Source organism: Eriocheir sinensis, unplaced genomic scaffold (genome assembly GCF_024679095.1).
Source record: "Eriocheir sinensis breed Jianghai 21 unplaced genomic scaffold, ASM2467909v1 Scaffold226, whole genome shotgun sequence".
Lineage (NCBI taxonomy): Eukaryota > Metazoa > Arthropoda > Malacostraca > Decapoda > Varunidae > Eriocheir > Eriocheir sinensis.
Genome location: NW_026111528.1, coordinates 23,768 through 43,228, shown reverse-complemented (window position 1 = coordinate 43,228; position 19,461 = coordinate 23,768). Strand labels below are relative to the sequence as shown.

The following is a 19,461-nucleotide window of genomic DNA, read 5'->3' as shown; positions in this document are numbered from 1 at the left end:
TAGCATAAATCCGCATTGTTTACGTGTTTCGCATCGTTTACGGACGCATTGTTTACGTTTTTCGCATCGTTTACGGTCGCATTGTTTACGTTTTTCGCATCGTTTAAGGGCGTATTGTTTACGTTTTTCGCATCGTTTACGGGCGTATTGTTTACGTTTTTCGCATCGTTTAAGGGCGTATTGTTTACGTTTTTCGCATCGTTTACGGTCGCATTGTTTACGTTTTTCGCATCGTTTAAGGGCGTATTGTTTACGTTTTTCGCATCGTTTACGGGCGCATTGTTTACGTTTTTCGCATCGTTTACGGACGCATTGTTTACGTATTTCGCATCGTTTACGGGCGCATTGTTTACGTTTTTCGCATCGTTTACGGACGTATTGTTTACGTTTTTCGCATCGTTTACGGGCGCATTGTTTACGTGTTTCGCATCGTTTACGGTCGCATTGTTTACGAGTTTCGCATCGTTTACGGGCGCATTGTTTACGTGTTTCGCATCGTTTACGGGCGCATTGTTTACGTGTTTCGCATCGTTTACGGGCGCATTGTTTACGTGTTTCGCATCGTTTACGGGCGCATTGTTTACGTGTTTCGCATCGTTTACGGGCGCATTGTTCACGGGCGTCTAAGTAACGGAACGTCTCGGGACGAGGGGGCAGTGGAGGAGGCCTCTTCCGCGAAGGTGTCGCCGGCCTGCTCCTCGACTGGGCCGGGGCCTGCAGCCTCCTCCTCTTCGTACCCCGCGCGTTTTGTGTGCCAGTCAGTGTGTTTTTAATGGACTCAGTCTTGTGTGTGTGTGTGCCAATCAGTGTGTTTTGAGGGACTCAGTCTTGTCTTTGTGTTTTTTTTTTACAACAAAGGAGGCAACTCAAGGGCACACAAAAAAATAAAACAATAATAAAAAAAAGCCCGCTACTCGCTGCTCCTAAAAAATAAACAAAAGAGGTGGTTGAAAACAAGATCAAATACGGGAGGAGAGATGTCCTGATACCCTCCTCTTGAAAGAGTTCAAGTCGTAGGCAGGAGGAAATACAGATGAAGGAAGATTGTTCCAGAGTTTACCAGCGTGAGGGATGAAAGAGTGAAGATGCTGGTTAACTCTTGCATAAGGGGTTTGGACAGTATAGGGATGAGCATGAGTAAAAAGTCGAGTGCAGCGGAGCCGCGGGAGGGGGGGAGGCATGCAGTTAGCAAGTTCAGAAAAGAAGGCATTTGACAAAGTTCCACATTCAAGACTGCTGTGGAAACTAGAAAATAAAGGAGGATTGAGAGGGAAAATGAAGAGCTGGATGGAAAGCTACTTAAGAGGAAGAGAGATGAGAACCATGGTTAAGGACACTAGATCGGAATGGAGAACGGTGGAAAGTGGAGTGCCCCAGGGGTCGGTTTTAGCACCAGTACTCTTCCTAGTCTATATTAATGATATGCCAGAGGGAGTAAACAGCTACATGAGCCTGTTTGCAGATGATGCTAAACTGCAAAGACATATAAGAAACAGTGAAGACTGCAAGGAGCTGCAAGAAGACCTAAACAAGATTTGGAAATGGAGTCAGAAATGGGATATGAAATTCAACGTGAAGAAATGTCATATTATGGAAATGGGAAAAAGTGTAGAAAGACCAAAATGGACATATAAAATGGGAGATGGTGAAACATTAAAGAAAGTAAATGAAGAGAGAGACCTGGGAGTAATAATGCAAGATTATATGCAACCAGAAAGTCATATAAATCGGATCTTCGGTGATACATATAACATGGTGAGAAATATAGGTATAGCATTCCACTACATGGACAAAGAATTGATGAAAAAAATAATTACTACTATGATCAGACCTAAACTAGAATACGCGGAAACAGTGTGGTCTCCACATATGAAGAAACACAAAAAAACTAGAAAGAATACAGAGGATGGCAACAACAATGGTACCAGAACAGGAGGGACTGACATATGAAGAGAGACTAAAGGAAATGGAATTACCTTCACTAGAACATAGAAGAGAAAGAGGATACCTAATACAAATATATAGGCTATTGAGTAAAATGGAAGAAGTGGATAACGAGAATTGCTACTAAGAGAGGAACCTTCCAGCAGGAACATAGTAAAAAGTTGAGGAAGGGAAGATGCTCAAGAGACATAAAGAAATATAGCTTCCCACAAAGAAAAATAGAGGTTTGGAACAGACTAAGTGAAGAAATAGTATCGGCGAAGAGTGTGCAGAGCTTCAAGGAAAAGTTGGATAATTATAGATACGGAGACGGGACCACACGAGCGTAAGCCCAGGCCCTGTAAAATTACAACTAGGTAAATACACACACACTGACCGAGGTCAGACGTGGGGCGCAGCGCGCCGAAAGGAGAAGCCAGGGCCCAGCCTGTTGGCCTTCCCCCTTCCCCTTCCCCTACTTCCCCCTCTCCCATTTCATTAAAATCCCAACTCCGTAAGAAACTTTTGTGCCATCAAGCTCTATCGCGGTGACAGACAGTGAGAGCAGTGCGTTTGTGGTGCCGTTAAGACACTGAAGAGGAAATGGCCAGTGTGACGGCGCCGCGGCCTTACCATCCGGCCAACTCCCCAGGTCCTCCCAGGTACACCAGCCCGACCATCATCCGGCTGGGTTAAGTCGGTGCAGTGCAGTGTTGAGGCCCGTCACTCAGGTGGAGGCAAGGGTGAGGCAACCAGCACTCCCCTCAACATAAAAGGCTGTGCAGACCCGGTGCGTGACGACAGACGTTCCCACGCCTGCTCTCTCGCTTGTCATCCTCTTCCCTTCTTGTCTCGCCGGCTGGATGCAGATTAGAAGATCAACGCTAAGCCCATAAGCTGAGTGACGGTCGAAACCGCCTCTACCTGCACCCTGCCCCCCATCAGCCGCGACCTGACCCTTTCTGACCGGGGGTTGACCTGGAGCTTAACACCTGACACACCACCCAGAAGACTGCCGCACAAACACACTGCATTCCAACACCGCACCTCCTCCCCCCAGCCCTAAACATTTTCATCACAACTTTCCCAGTGTTTACCACAGACCCCGATACCTCTTTCATACTGTACTTTTCCCCTTTTTATTGTACTTCAATATTATATATGTAACGTGTATATTTTCAGCTTAACAGCTGCTATCTCTTAATAAACCGATTATTATTATTATTATTATTATTATTATACACACACACGCGCAAGAGCCCCAGCCATTAGATATGTGTAGCTCCATGCACAGCTACAGAACGAGCACACAGCCGTGCACAGCTTACACAGCGCACCTAACATGACACCTTGTCTTCACACACATCAAAAGCGCCTGAAGACACTGAAAGACGCTGTGCCTAAACCCCCAAAAATATTTAGGAGGCACATAATCTCAGAACATCAACTCCAGGCATTAGTTGCAGGGCCGAGGTATCCTGTATGAGGCGTAGAGGCAACGCTTGTGTCATACCTGCAGTCCTCAAGCTGGACGCAAGCTTTAGCGTGACACCACCCAGACTCCTCCGGTTACAAAGGACAAGTTCACAGAGTTCTATTTGGTGCAAGTGTAGCTTAGCTGTGTGGGGCGTGCAGCAAGGTGCAGGATTCCTGGGCCAAAACTTCAGCGCAGGCACGCAGCACTGCACCTTTCTGCACCAGTAGATATTGAAGTGAATCTCTAAGAATAATGGAGACGTGGCCATTGAGGTCAGCTTGGATGCCACGAGGCCACGGGTCTTGTGTGCTTCGTGACAGGAGCTTACACCAGGACCATCATAAGAGTATTTCTGCCATGATAATCGTCATGGAAAGTCTGGTGCCACGGAGAAGGAGGGCGCTGTGGTTTCACCAAAGAAGAGTGTGTCAGTCACATATGCAGTGTCCTAGGCAGTGCTGACAGATGATGGGACTGACTGTCTGTCATAATGCCACGGGAAGGCAATTCCTGGCGACTGTGGCACCACCTGCCAGGCTATGAAAAAGGATATATATATATATATATATATATATATATATATATATATATATATATATATATATATATATATATATATATATATATATATATATATATATATATATATATATATATATATATATATATATATATATATATATATATATATATATATATATATATATATATATATATATATATATATATATATATATATATATATATATATATATATATATATATATATATATATATATATATATATATATATATATATATATATATATATATATATATATATATATATATATATATATATATATATATATATATATATATATATATATAGTGTCATCTGTGTTCAACAGACAGACATCAGATGTGTCCCAAGGTGCATATTCGTGGTACTTTCTCAACAGAGCTGAGCCTGCAATGACACAGACGCCTGACAGTCACAAATCAAGGAACCTGTACTTGGCAAAAATCCCTCTGGAAAAGTTGACACTAATCCGAGGGGTCTACAAGGAACTTAGCGCTCCAGACCTATTGCGGAGGTGCTTGAACCCTAATGAGTCACTAAGTATGCTGGACTATTCAGTGACTCTTGTCCAGGGTTACTACACTGGAACACAACACTGGCAAGGAAGCCAACACATGGCAAACCTGGCGACAATGAGGCCTTCTGTCACCCTGGGCTATTACTATGCCCTGCACTAAGATGCCAGCCATACACTAGAATGCAATGTGAATGTGGCATAACACTCAGGCATGATACAGAGAGGGCTAGAATACCGCCTCTATTGTACTTGAGTTTCTTGTGTGGCTCTAGAATGTGGTGCAGCATGACAAAATAACACCTGGCACATTTGACTTGAGTTTCTTGCATGTATATAGAGTGTAGTGTACTCACCTCCACAGTGTCCTGGGGAAGAGGAGGTCACTCTTGCTAGTGACGGGGCCGCTCCAATGTGCCTGATGGAGACCAGTCACGCACAGCCTGGCGGACGGTGGACTGAACCTTCTCCACGTCTAACCTGAAATAGATAATATATAAATAGATAAACACTCATAACTCCACTCTCCTCCTGTTTCACCATATATACAGCCTTCCTCCCTTTCCTTATACACCATTTATACTTTCTTCCTCTCCCTCTCTTTCACCGTGAAGGAGGAAATGTACGCGAGGAAGCCAGGCCGAGGGATAAGTAAATATCGGTGCCTGTAGTAGTCTAGTTGTAGCATGTCTGAGCCGTGAGGAAGGACGTGTAATTGAGGCAGGAAGGAAGGGTCTTCACTCATCATGTTGGAAGAAAGATAAACTGAGAAGGGAAACAGAATGATATAGAAATTACAAAGGCCAAACTCACGACCCTCAGTTCACCTCACCCCGGGCTGCGGCTGCTTCTCAGACATGGCGTCCACAACCCTGCCGGTGAGCCTGACCATCTCGGCAGCCGACCCCCCTCTCCGGCACCTTCTTCAGGGAGTGAGTGCTGCCTGCAATGGATTAAACTTATAGTGATTCATGTAGCCAGGGCTGTTTGCTTGTAAAGGAGTGCAAAGCCCTCATCTTTGGTGAGTGGCAGATGCAGTACACTCCAGCATGCATCAGACCAGCACTTGCAACAAATACCAAGGGAACCTCATTACCCTGCATGGGCCCAGAAAACTCATCCAGACTGTCACAGGGGCACTCAGATTTGGTATTTACTTGTCAGTCTCTTTGATATAACAAAGCCAAGGTATATTCTGGGGGCAAAAAAACATCCACACTGTCACAGGGGCACTCAGATTTGGTATTTACTTGTCAGTCTCTCTGAGGAATGTGGCAGCAGAGTTGGCACCCCACACTTGATGGAACAAATATATACACAGCAAAGGTTATTCTTGAGGCCTGGAACACTCCTCTAAACTGTAACTCTAACACCAGTGATGACCTAAACTTTCTTATCAACTCTACAGTCACATCTATACGGCTTTGCTCCTTCGCCCACAAGACGTGATGAAGCAAGGAAGCAAGACACACTGGCATTACTAAGCACTCTGGGTTCTTGTTAGGGCCAGTTGTTAAGGCCAGAAAGGAGCTACGTCAGGTTGCCAGGAGTGTTTTACTCATTCACAGCGCACAAGCCTTAACTGCACAACTATCGCCAGGCTCACGAAACCACCCATGGAAACCCTGACAACTTCCACTAGAACCACGCACACACACACACACACACACACACACACACACACACACACACACACACACACACAGGAAAGGAGGAAGGATGGAAAGTGTCTTATACGAATATCAATGGAATAGGGTCATCATGGATAGAGTTTAACGACTATTTGAGAGACAGAACCTGATATTGTGGGGCTGACAGAAACTAAGTTGTATGACTCAGTTGAGGTGGTGGGGATTGGAGAAAGTGCATACAATATATGGAGGAGAGACAGAAAGAGAAAACAGGGAGGAGGTGTGATGCTGATGGTAAGGAAAGGCATTAGGGTGGAAGAGGTGATTGAGGGTGAAGGCTTGGCAGAGGTACTGAAAGTGAAAATTGTGGGTGCTGAAGGAAGAAGGAGGCAGTATGTAGTAGGGTATGTGCCACCAAGAACCAATGCATGGAAGGCCCGAGAATATGAACAAATGATACAGGACACAGTGAGTTGCCTGGATGGAATGTTGAGAAGGGGTGAGAGAATAATTTTAATGGGTGATTTTAATTGCAAAGAGATAGAATGGGAGGATTGGCATACACGGGGAACCGAAGAGTCGTAGGGAGGAAGACTCCTGCGATGCTTCTGGCATTTTGCTTCAGCTCAGTGGGACGACCTGAGGATGTACTTTTTCCGATTTCCCGTGGAATGATTACTGCTTCCAGGAGAGAGACCCCTCTGTGTGTGCCCAGCGCATCTCAGAGGTGATTGTCTCTGGAATGGAGGCATACATTCCACGTTCTTCCTCTACTCCTCATGCTAAAAAGCCTTGGTTTAATCATGCTTGTTCTCATGATATTAAAGATAGAGAGGCAGCTCACAAAAGGTTCCAGAGCCTTCGAACTCCCGCTAACTATGACTTTTACATTTCAGCCCGGAATCGTGCCAAATCTGTTCTCCGACTAACTAAAACTTCTTTTATCAATAGAAAATGTCAACACCTTGCTTCTTCTAATTCTTCCCGTGACTTCTGGCATCTAGCCAAAAATATCTCCTCCAATTTCACTTCTTCCTCTTTCCCTCCTCTCCTTAACCCTGACGCCAGCACTGCCGCCTCATCTGTCTCTAAGGCTGAACTCTTCGCTCAAACTTTCTGTAAGAGCTTCACCTTGGACGATTCTGGGCATATTCCTCCTACTCATCCCCCCTCTGACTCCTTTATGCCTGTTATTAAGATTCTTCCAAATGATGTTTTCTATGCCCTCTCTGGCCTCAACTCTCAGAAGGCTTATGGACCTGATGGAGTGCCTCCTATTGTCCTTAAAAACTGTGCTTCTGTGCTGACACCCTGCCTGGTCAAACTCTTTCGTCTCTGCCTATCAACATATCTTTCCTTCCTGCTGGAAGTATGCCTTTGTACAGCCTGTGCCTAAGAAGGGTGACAGTTCCATTCCCTCAAACTACCGCCCTGTAGCTTTACTTTCCTGTCTATCTAAAGCTTTTGAATCAATCCTTAGCCGGAAGATTCAAAAGCACCTTTCCACTTCTAACCTTCTATCTGATCGCAAGTATGGATTCCGCAGGGGGCGTTCTACTGGCGATCTTCTTGCTCTCTTAACTGACTCTTGGTCATCCTCTCTTAGCAGTTTCGGTGAAACTTTCTCTGTTGGGCTAGACATATCGAAAGCCTTCGATAGAGTCTGGCACCAGTCATTGCTTTATAAACTGCCCTCTTTCGGATTCTATCCCTCTCTCTGTTCCTTTATCTCCAGTTTCCTTTCCGGCCGTTCTATCTCTGCGGTGGTAGACGGTCACTGCTCTTCCCCTAAACCTATCAACAGTGGTGTTTCCACAGGGCTCTGTCCTATCACCCACTCTCTTCCTGTTATTCATCAATGATCTCCTTTCCATAACAAACTGTCCTGTCCATTCGTGCGCCGACGAATCCACTCTGCGTTATTCAACTTCTTTCAATAGAAGACCATCACAACAGGAAGTACACGACTCCAGACTGGAGGCTGCAGAACGCTTAACCTCAGACCTTGCTATCATTTCCGATTGGGGCAGAAGGAACCTTGTGTCCTTCAATGCCTCAAAAACTCAATTTCTCCACCTATCAACTCGACACAATCTTCCAAACACCTATCCCCTATTCTTCGACAACACTCAGCTGTCACCTTCTTCAACACTAAACATCCTCGGTCTATCCTTAACTCAAAATCTTAACTGGAAACTTGATGTCTCTATCGCTAAATCAGCTTCCTCGAGGTTGGCCGTTCTGTATCGTCTCCGCCAGTTCTTCTCCCCTCGCAGTTGCTATCCATATACAGGGGCCTTGTCCGCCCTCGTATGGAGTATGCATCTCACGTGTAGGGGGGCTCCACTCACACAGCTCTTCTGGACAGAGTTGAGGCTAAGGCTCTTCGTCTCATCATCTCTCCTCCTCCTACTAATAGTCTTCTACCTCTTAAAGTCCGCCGCAGTGTTGCCTCTCTTTCTATCTTCTATCGATATTTCCACGCTGACTGCTCTTCTGAACTTGCTAACTGCATGCCTCCCCCCCCTCCCGCGGCCCCGCTGCACACGACTTTCTACTCATGCTCATCCCTATACTGTAAAAACCCCTGATGCAAGAGTTAACCAGCATCTTCAGTCTTTCATCCCTCACGCTGGTAAACTCTGGAACAATCTTCCTTCATCTATATTTCCTCCTCCCTACGACTTGAACTCTTTCAAGAGGAGGATATCAGGACACCTCTCCTCCCGAATTTGACATTGCTTTCGGCCACCTCTTTTGATTCTTTTTTGGGAGCAGTGAGTAGCGGGCTTTTTTTATTATTGTTTTCTTTTTTTGTGTGCCCTTGAGCTGCCTCCTTTATTGTAAATTTAAAAAAAAAATGGCAATGGAACATGTGCTGACGCAATGGATTAAGGAACATACTAGATTCGGGAAAGAAGGAGAGGCATCAGGACTAGACCTGTTTTTTAGCATGGAACCAGAAGTAATAGAAAATATTAAAATAGATTGCCCAGTAGCAAAGAGTGACCATGCGATTGTGGAATTTGAAGTTAAAGAAAAGAGAACGATTGACCGAAAAGAGGATCACAAAATAGGGAGAAGTAACTACTCTAAGGCAGACTTTGTTAATATGAGAACTTTTTTTGAAAATGCAAATTGGAGTGGGCTGTACAAAGCCAAAAGTACACAAGACAAGTGAGAGGAGTTTTTAAAGCTGTACAAAGAAGCCGTGAATGGATATGTCCCTAAGGTAACCAAAAGGGATGTTTGTAAAAAGGAATGGTTTAACAAAAGATGCGAGGCAGCTAGAAAAAGTAAGGAGGAAGCCTGGAAGGGATGGAGGAGACGAAGAAGAATCAACTCGTGGAACAATTTCAAACAAGCAAGGAATGAGTATACAAAGATTAGAAGAGAAGAAAAACGGAAATATGAAAAAGATATAATCGACAAATGCAGAGACCAACCTAAATTATTTTATAGACATTTGAACGGCAAATTAAAGAATAGAGAAACAATCGATAAACTGAAAATGGATGGAACTACATATGAAGACCAAGCAGAGATGGCAGAAGTGATGAACAATAGTTTTCATAGAGTTTTCACAAAGGAAGACGAATTCGTACAACCACCGGGCCAAGAAAGAGGAAGGATTATGCAGGAGATACAGTTAACGGTGCAGGAGGTCAAGGAAAGCTTGAACAAGCTGGATGTAAGAAAGGCGACAGGGCTGGATGAAGTATCACGGTGGATCCTGAAAGAATGTAGTGAGAAACTTGCAGAGAAACTGCACTCCATAATGAGCGCCTCTCTGAGTGAAGGAAGGGTACCACAAGATTGGAAGAGAGCAAACATAGCACCAATTTATAAAGGAGGAAAGAGAGAGGACCCATTAAATTACAGAGCGGTATCACTCACTAGTGTGGTAGCGAAGATATGTGAGAGGCTAGTTAAAAACAGGTGGTCGGATTTTTTGGAAAGTGAGAGAATTATCTCGGATTGCTATGTTATTACTCAAGGGTGACATTTAATACAAGAGAGAGAAGGCTGGGGGGATGGAGTGTACAATTACACTCGAACGCCTGGAATCACAACACGGATCAAACAACAGATAAACATGGACCCTCTTCACATACGCAGACAAGCACACAGACTTACATTTATGTACAAGATCACAAACACTCACATTGACATTGACCCACAAACATACCTACACAACACAAACAGTCAACGTACTCGTAACACACACACTCATAAATACCAAACATATCACACTAACACTGACGCATACAAGCACTCATACTTTCCACGCACCATACATGACTGGAACAGCCTCCCTCAACAGATTTTAGACTGCGGTACAACAGACTCATTCAGAAAACAAATACACACTCTCTGGTCACCACAACACACCAACACTAACGATTACACTTGATTCACTCCCCTCCCCTGCACACCCGGCTCCCCCGTCCCCCCAACAGCTAACACAAATATGCGTGTTATGTACCTGTACGGCTGCCCTGCGCATCATGTAGCCAGATCCAGTATGCCCGCCCCACCTGCGCCTTCCTCAGGGGGACGGGGCAGCCTGTGCGGCCCTCACACCGGGGCTGAGGTGACTGCCTCTCCCCCTCACTTTAGAGCTATCTCACTTTGTCTCACAACATGTCACTTCTTCTTGGGTGGTTTTATGGGGCTAGTTAGGCTGTGGGGCCACAGCCTCTTACTACAACATGTCACTCATCCAATAACGAGCTCGAACAGGACACAGGAAGAATGGAAGACATGTTACCTTATTTCAAGGGATCGCCGCCCCCACGCCAGCGCCTCCGCCTCCCACGCCTGCATATATTCTACTTATATAAGTGTCTCCGAGGGTTTAAATAAGGAAGTATTAGGTTTGTTATCGTCAAAATGTGGCTCTTGCTCTTGCTGTACAGTTCAGTTCAGTTCAGTAGTAGGCGTGGGATAAGCCTCGGCATGGCTCCCACTAGGCTGTTTCTTTAGTTGGGCTGCAGTTCCTGTGTTTTTCTGTGTCTTATTTTCCAGATAGTTTTAATATATTCTTTTCTTTCTTGTATATTTTTGATTCATTGTTCACCAAAGAGTAGTGTTTCTGCTATTATTTTGTCTGTGTTGTGAGGAGTTACCTGTAAGTTAAATTTGCTTCTTATATCTTCATAACCTGTACATTCTTAAAGAAAATGTTCTAATGCTTCCTTGTGAGTCATCATATGGACATCGCTCACTCTCTCCTTGGTAGCCATTTCTCCAGTTTAAACTTAGCGTGTTGGTTCTTGCTCTCATCATTAATTAACCATTAGCTGTACAGGTGACCCGTTGGGAGTCAGGCCTTCATATCGGCACACCCTGTAAAAATAAAACAAAACAAGCAGTATCCATTACAAATCTTCCAATTCCCTATTTCTTACACACCACATCTTTTTCAGAAAAATCTTCATGGCTGCTATAATTCTATCATTTGCTTCATCACTCAGTCCCAGCAGCAGCAGCATTCATTCCCTCTCCGTTCTTGCAGTCCTCCCATTCACTTTCCAGCCCATCAGTGCCACCCTCATCATCTCCGTCCTTTCTCTCCGGTACCTCCTGCACACCAGTATCACATGTACGACAGTTTCATCTACACCCCTGTCACACATCTGACACACTTTGCTGCGGGACTCAGACCACCTGTAATTTCTTGCATTCACATTCATATACTGCGCTCGAGCTTGGAAGAGAAGATCACCACCCAGGCTTCCATCATACCAGCTGACACACTGCGGGGCATCCTTTTCCCTGTACCACTCTAAAGTACTCTTTCGCTCCATCGCATGCTTCCACCTCCTCAGACCGTCACCTTTCACTGCACTGTCTATCTCTCTCTTCCACTTTCTCACATCCCATTCTGGACCCTCACTGTTCCTGTCAGTCACCTTACATTCAAAGAAACGCCTCCCTTCCTCTCTGCTCACCCACCTGACTCGCATACCACTGTCACCAACCATTCTTATGCAGTTCTTAATCCTACCATCTGAGAAATATTGCATTTGTCAAGAAATACCTGGATGATAAGACTATGAAGATGCTTATATATAATCATGTAACTAGTAAGCTGGATTATTGTAACTCACTTTATTATGGCCTTCCTAAATATCTGCTGAAGAAACTACAACTTGTTATGAACAGAGCTGCAAGGCTAATAAAGGGTCTGCCCCCCAGTGAGAGAATAACACCTGCACTTATAGACTTGTATTGAATACCCATCAAGGCACGAATAGTCTACAAAATATGTGTCTTGACTTATCAAGCAACGCGACTTGGTAAACCTGGATATTTGAGAAATATTCTACAGGATTTTCATTTGGACACCACCATGTCAGTGAGACACAGTACAGAACGGTATAGACTCTATGAGCCCAGGGCCAACCTGGAACTGAGTTTCAGAGCATTTGAGAAGAGTGCCCCACGGCTCTATAATGAGTTACCCGGGGACGTTAAGAACAGTGGCAGTCTGGCAACCTTCAAGAAAGCGCTGAAGACTTACTTATTCACTAAATCCTACGACTTAACAAATATGAGGATTGAGGACAACTTTAGGTGCTAATATTACTGTTATAATGTTAGCGGCCCTGTGGAGCGCTGCCACGGCGGCGGACCGGGGCCTGAAACCTCATCAACGGTAAACGGTAAACAATTAAGTAAACCTTCGATCCAATCCCATATCACCCCTCAGTGCTTCCACCGCTGCATACCTTGGTGCATTCAAAGCTAACCTACCGATCCTATTTTGCCCTACTTCCAATTTATCCATTTCCAACTCACTCCATGTAATCACCTCCATCCCATACATCACACTCGGCACTGCTACACTCTTCCACACCTCTCTCAGCACATCATACTTACATGCTCTCATTCTTGCCGCACTTCCCAGACGGCCCACCCATTGATTGACTAGGCTAATCTTCTCATTCTTTGTCCTTTCACATCCGCTCGGACTCATTCATACACCCAGGTACTTGTATGCATCTGTTTGCCCTAGCTCTGTGTCTCCTAGCCTCCAGGTCCTATTTCTTTCATCTTCTGTCCCATTCACAATCATTATCTGACTTTTCTCACTACTAAATTTCACTCCAAAATCTCTCCCATACTCATTCACCACCTCTAATAGTTCCTGCAGTTCCTCCGCTGACTCACTCATGACTACCACGTCATCTGCATACAGAAGCACACTTACCCTGTCTTCTCCCACTTTTACTCCTGCATTCTGTTTCCTCATTCTGGCTGCCAACTCCTCAGTATACAGACTAAAGAGAATTGGAGACAGGATGCAGCCCTTCCTGACATCTCTTTCACTCCTCACCCACTCTGTCTCCAATGCTCCTAACCTATAGAGGTTTTGCAGGGACGTCACGAAATAGCGTCGTCTGCACCTTGTGCGTCGTCTGCAAACCCGCTGGTGGTCACCTCCCCTGCAGAGTGAGCAGACGGACCACGTGTGCCCCATCCCCAAGTCACTACCCGCGGGCAAATGGCAGGACCTTCAGCATCATTTGTGTTAAGTGATTACTCGAGACCGCTTTAGGATGTTGCGAAGCTAAGATACATCGAAAAAAACAGTGCTTTTGGAGGAGGAGACTGGTAGACTGGCTGTCTAGCTGGCTGGTTGTCTGGTTGACTGGTGGGTTGCCTGGTGAGTTGATTGGCTGGCTGATTGGTAAACTAACTGTCTGTCTAACTGACCGACTGGATGGCTGACTGGTTGACTGGATGACTGACTGGGTGGCTGACTGACTTGGTGATTGATTGGCTGGCTGGCTGGTTGACTGGCTGATTGGTTGATTGGCTGACTGTCTGGCTGGTCGGTTGACTGGGTGTCCCTCTGCCTGGCCGATCTCCTGTTGCTGACCAGTGATGCCCAGGTAGGCCCAGGTAGGCAGCACAGGCAGGCAAACAGGAGAGGGCAAGTGACGACAGGTGAGGGCAGGTGACGGCAACTCACCTTACACTACACACTCTTGGTCACTTCCATGCGTACACTTATATACTCCACCCAGCACTGAGCTCTGTCCCTCTGTGCATTTTGCTTTCACTGAATTTCCTTTCCTATTTTCTTCCCCTGCTTGAGCGCCGCCATGCGTGTTTACCTCCGCCAGCTCATGTAAATCCCGTTCCATAGCAATCCCCCGCCACACAATAAGCTAGGGGACCCGGGGCAATACCTAAATGAGTGTTACCTCATGCAATAATCTGATTAGTCTTGCCTGTAATATTTACCACTGACAAAATGAGCACTGCGGAGTCGAGATGAAGCAGACGGCCGCCAGTTTTCCCTCCTCACAGCGGCTATCCACTTCCCCCGCTCTTCTGGATTCGCTGGAAACCTATAAAATGACACAGCATCTCTCCCGTGTCGGTTAGAACATCCAACCACACAGCAAACGTATGGCATGACGAACACACAGAGCACTTGTGCAGCCGCCACCAAGGTTTGCTTTGATAAGTGACCACCGCCACTGACCACCAAGATGGCCGTGCAGGCCCACGCTACCCCCGCACCCACACTAATGACGTCAGCTGCAAAACCTCAATACCTGACTCTCTTGTCCACATACATACTCCTAATGACTCGCACTATCTTATCACTCAAACCTACTTTTTTCCAATACCTTGCACATCACCTCCCTGTTTACTCTACAGCAGGGGTTCCCAACCGGTGGGTCGCGACCCCCTGGGGGGTCGTGGAGCCTTGGCAGGGGGGTCGCGTAGCCTTGCTAAAAGTAGCTTGGGATGGTATTAATTTCAACTCATCAATTACATTTTTTATGCTCCTACATATTTTTTTTTTGTTTTTGTTTGTGCAAAAAAAAAAAAAAAAAACGTGTGTTACAGCGGTTCAATGTGATTAGATGACATTGGGGGTGTCTGTATGCGTGCCTGTGAGTGTATGTGCCTGTATGAATGTGTATGTGTGTCTTCAAGTGTATGTTTGTGTCTGTACTAGCGAGTATGTGAGTGTATAGGCATGTACGTATGCTTGAGTGTCTGTTAGCTGTGCTTAAGCATGTGTTCAGGTAAGCCCCGTTCACACTGTGCCGACTCTAGGCCACGATTCTAGGGTACACGAGGTCTTGGGTGTTGATGTGAAAGGGTCGGGCATGTCTTGAAAGAGATCTTGAGACTGTTGCCGAATGCTGCGCCGACGTCGTGACGGGAGTCTGCAGTCGTGAGGATTAGCGCAAAAAAGTATTCCATGCTAAACTTTCACGACAAGAGTCGGCAAGAGCCTGGACCAACCGTCACTTCCGGTTGAGGTCTGAGGGAGGTCGGGGGCAGTCGTCAAGACTGTCGTCTGTCTTGAGACAATCGTGACTACTATCGGGGCCATTTTTCAAATTTTTACCGTTTCCTGTCGGCACAATCGTCTGTGCTGACTTCTTAAGATGAGGGACTGTCGTGACGACAGTCTTCGCTTAATGAAAGACGTTCGTGACAACTGTCGGCTCAGAAATATTGGCTAACACTGCTGCTATCAAGAAATTTTTATTTTATCTTGCAGCTCACAAGGACAATAACAACTTCTGGGCATGGTTACGTTTCGCTGCAACAAACTTGGGAGCTGCACAGTACGCACGCATTCCTTTTGCCTCGATCTCTCTTGTGTTGAATAACATATCTAGGGTTGCCACCCTGAGGTCAGAAACATATGGAATGCAACATCTCACTCTCCAATACGGAATGGATCCATATGTAAAGGAACGGGTGGCAACCATAAAATTTCTCGAGCATGCAATGAGTGACAGCCGCATCACGCTTCTGGTGGAGGCAAGAGGGAGGGTGGAGGGACGTTACGTCGCGTATTTTACGCGTATTTTAGGACGAACCTTTGACAAATTTTACGGGCTGGTTTTGTGATTAACCGAAAAATGCGCTTACTACAATTTTAAGATACTGAATTTCATCTGCTTGACCATTCAGTTAACAAAATACAGTGCGGAACAAATACCGTTCCGTATTGGTTCAAAACGGAACGATATATTTCATTCTCGAATACAAAGCGATTCCGTATTTTAAGGAACGGCAAGGCTGCCGCCAAGACAGTCACCAAGACAGTCGCGAAGACTGTCAGGAAGACCGTCGGCCAACTCCTTAGAAACTGTCGGCCAGCTAGTCGGCCAACCAGTTGCAGGGCCGGATTAAGCTGGTGGGAGGCCTGGGGCCTACTCTGGTGGGAGGCCCCCTTTCCAACTCCCATTGCATACACCACAAACTATAGTCTAATTAATCTAATGGCCAAAATAGTGCAATACTAATTAGGTCGGTTTTATTTAGGAAACACTACAATGGGACTATTCTTCCGATTATCAATACCCATAAATTCAAAATAAAATACAATGGGACTATTCTTCCGATTATCAATATAATACAGTAATACTTGTCTTTGTATTTCTATATAATAATATTAATAATAAAAATGACAATAATATCAACAATAAACAATTACTACTACTATTATTATTACTAAAAATATGATAAATAGGGGACCAATGTAACGGGCTTGTCGGGGGGCGTTTAAAGGGTGTTGATTAAGACTTCAGCTTCCTTAAGGCGAATTATATTCGTAGCCTTTATGTACAAGAAGCGACGGAGCGAGAGCGACTGTCGTTGTGTGTCAGTCGGACTCTCGTGAAGGAGTGGCGAGTTACAGGTTGGAAAATAATTGTTACAATTGGTCACGTATGTCAAGGTGACCTCCACGCACCATCGGAGTGCTAAGTATACAAAACTGAGACGGTAAACACTGACGGACGACATTCCTATAAGGTGGCGTGATCTATCTGTCGTGGGGTTTTTCCATTGACAATTGTATGCCTAATTCGTGGTGATAGTAAATAATAATAATACATTGATATCCTATTATAACACTGCTCGGTCACCTACCAGTGATCGCGACCTCGCGATATATAAAAATCGAAATAGCAGTCTAGGTACCATGAACATACATAGAGGGAGTTTGTCAAGCAGACTGCCTATGATACAATTATATTAAAACACTGGCTATGTAAGAACAGATGTGGAATTATAATATAAATAGGGAGAGGGAAACCACAACGTGTGTGACATGAAACATAAGAAACCTCTCAAAAGATAAATATAAGGACACATGTATAAGAAACTATCAACTGGCATAGTTACAGACAATGAAACGTTGATCTAGCTCCTAAAAAAAAAATACAGTAGTGAAACACAGCACAATGTTAAGTATAGGAGCAGCCAGGTTTCTGTCCCCTGACGTGTCTGAGAAAAGGAAAAACTACCTTGCCAGTGGCCTCCCGGCATCCAGTCGCCGTGTCTACACAACCAAATAATCGTGCAGGACAGAGTTTCTCCTAATAAGGTAGCACATGACGACGAGACTGACGAACATCAGAAACATTGGTACAAAAAATCCAGGGTACAGGTAGGGGAGATGCAAATAATCAGGCAGCGTTTCCTCCAGGGTTTCCGCAAACTCTGTTTTGTTCGCGAAAGACAATGAAGTAAGGGAATTAGTCACATACGAGATGCTGGAGAAATGAATGTCATCGAGAGACCGTAGAGGAAACACTCGATGGGAAATATTGGCCGTGAAAACCAGACGAATCCGGGACGGGTACGTTGTTATGTTAGTGGAGCGGATATAGCATGCTTCCGCTATGGCATAGTGACCAGTAACCCGTTGATAAGTGGTACCCTCCGGGCAGATGACCGATACATAGAATGACTGAGGGAAATAAAAATAATGCAGACCCTGAAAGTTCTTATGGAAAACAGGCGTTGGTGTTAGCCGCTTGTAGGGGCACAGGGAAAGAGCGTCAGACGCGTTCACGCGGGTGAGGGCGATCTCGCATACCCTCCCGAACTGGAAGGAAGGCAAAGAGAGACGCAGAGCAATAGAATCGCCTGAAGACCGTCTCCTTGCAATACTGCAAGAGTGAGTAGCTACCCGTTGAATACAGAGCGAAATCCTTCGCGATTAGAACAGAGACAGGGACGTGTCCAGAGCCAACACACTGTCCTTTGCTGAAAAGGGACCGGGACAAGTTCGTGTGCCTCAAACACGTCCGCCGTCTGAAATGGAACATGAATGATAATGGCATCAGGGGTGAGGCTGGACTCAATCAAGGGGTAACAATATTGACTCATGTCCGGGGTGAATAAAGGCGTCAGGCTATAATTTTGATACCCGATCTGGACAGTCGTTCTCAAATCGTGTAGAGGAACAAGGCAGGTGTGACTCTACCGTGCGCTGCATCAACCATGTTGCTAATAACCTGCTGATTAGCCGTTGCGACGGAGGTAATGACGTTTTCCAATACATGCAAGGCCTGATCTAGGAGGAGAAACTGATTCACCTGGTCGATCTGTTTGACAACTATGTTGATAACCTCTACCATCTTATTTGTCTGCTCTAGCAGTACCGCAATGTTAGTATGCAATTGCGCAAGTTTTCTACAATTGGCATTGATCACCCTGCGATTTCGAGCAGCAAAGGAAAGTACATGAGCGTAGTGGTCCCGCAAATCGCGAACGTCCTCGTCGGTAGCCGTACCGAAAAGGAACTTTGAGGCGGACCCCACGATGTTGAGCAATCCCCTCTTTACACGAGAGTGAACTGAGTGAAAACTATAATCCATGTTTACCTCATCAACTTTTCCCCGTAAGAACAGAATCCTATCCTCCAGTAGTTGAAAAAGAGTCAGAGAGTTGGTACTAGAAGGAGCCTTTGATTCCCTAGTCTTGGTAGCCCGGATGGCGTCTGCCATGCCGAGTAGTTTTTCTGAGACTATCCTGATTGTGTCCGTGGTGTTGGTCAAGGAAGTATATGGATATTTTACGAGGAGCACATCTTCTATGAGGAAGACCTCTCCTATGTGTGCCGTGAGGGCACCAGGCTTCAGGTGGATGGGTGTTGTTGCAAGCAGGGAGCCGAGGGACAACAAGATGGTCAGAAAACGCAACATCATGATCTGAAAGTGGTGGGAATGAAGTATTTAAACCCGTGGTCTCAAGTTATAGCTATGGGTGTTGGGATTATCTTGTTGAACATTTGACTCTGAGGGGGAAGTACCAATATCAAGGTCCAAAGGTGAGGAATTACTTTCAGACGATCACTGTGAACTTCTAGACTGACTCCACTATTCGACTCGAGAACCTCGAACCGATTTCCCTGACATTCCGAACAACTCGGTAAGGACCCACAAATTTAGCCCCAGTTTCGAACTCCTTTCCGCTTGCTTAATCATGACTGTCACCCTCTTTGAAATTCACCGGGACGGCCTGTTTGTGTTGTTTTGACATCATTTCAACCTTCGTAGCTTTTAACGTACACCTA

General features: G+C 45.3%; 1 long non-coding RNA gene across 2 annotated transcripts in view; it reads right to left on the bottom strand.

The window, feature by feature from the left end:
* LOC126990930 (uncharacterized) overlaps nucleotides 1–19,461 on the bottom strand; it is a 55,036-nt gene that overhangs the window by 16,493 nt on the left and 19,082 nt on the right. The window contains exons 1-3 of one of the 2 annotated variants that reach the window (XR_007744927.1): nucleotides 10,879–11,116; nucleotides 5,309–5,419; nucleotides 4,833–4,956 (exon numbers count right to left, since the gene is read on the bottom strand). This is a non-coding gene — a long non-coding RNA (uncharacterized LOC126990930). Of the gene's footprint in view, nucleotides 1–4,832; nucleotides 4,957–5,308; nucleotides 5,420–10,878; nucleotides 11,117–19,461 lie in introns of those variants that run through there. The other variant, XR_007744926.1, reaches the window with a different exon arrangement.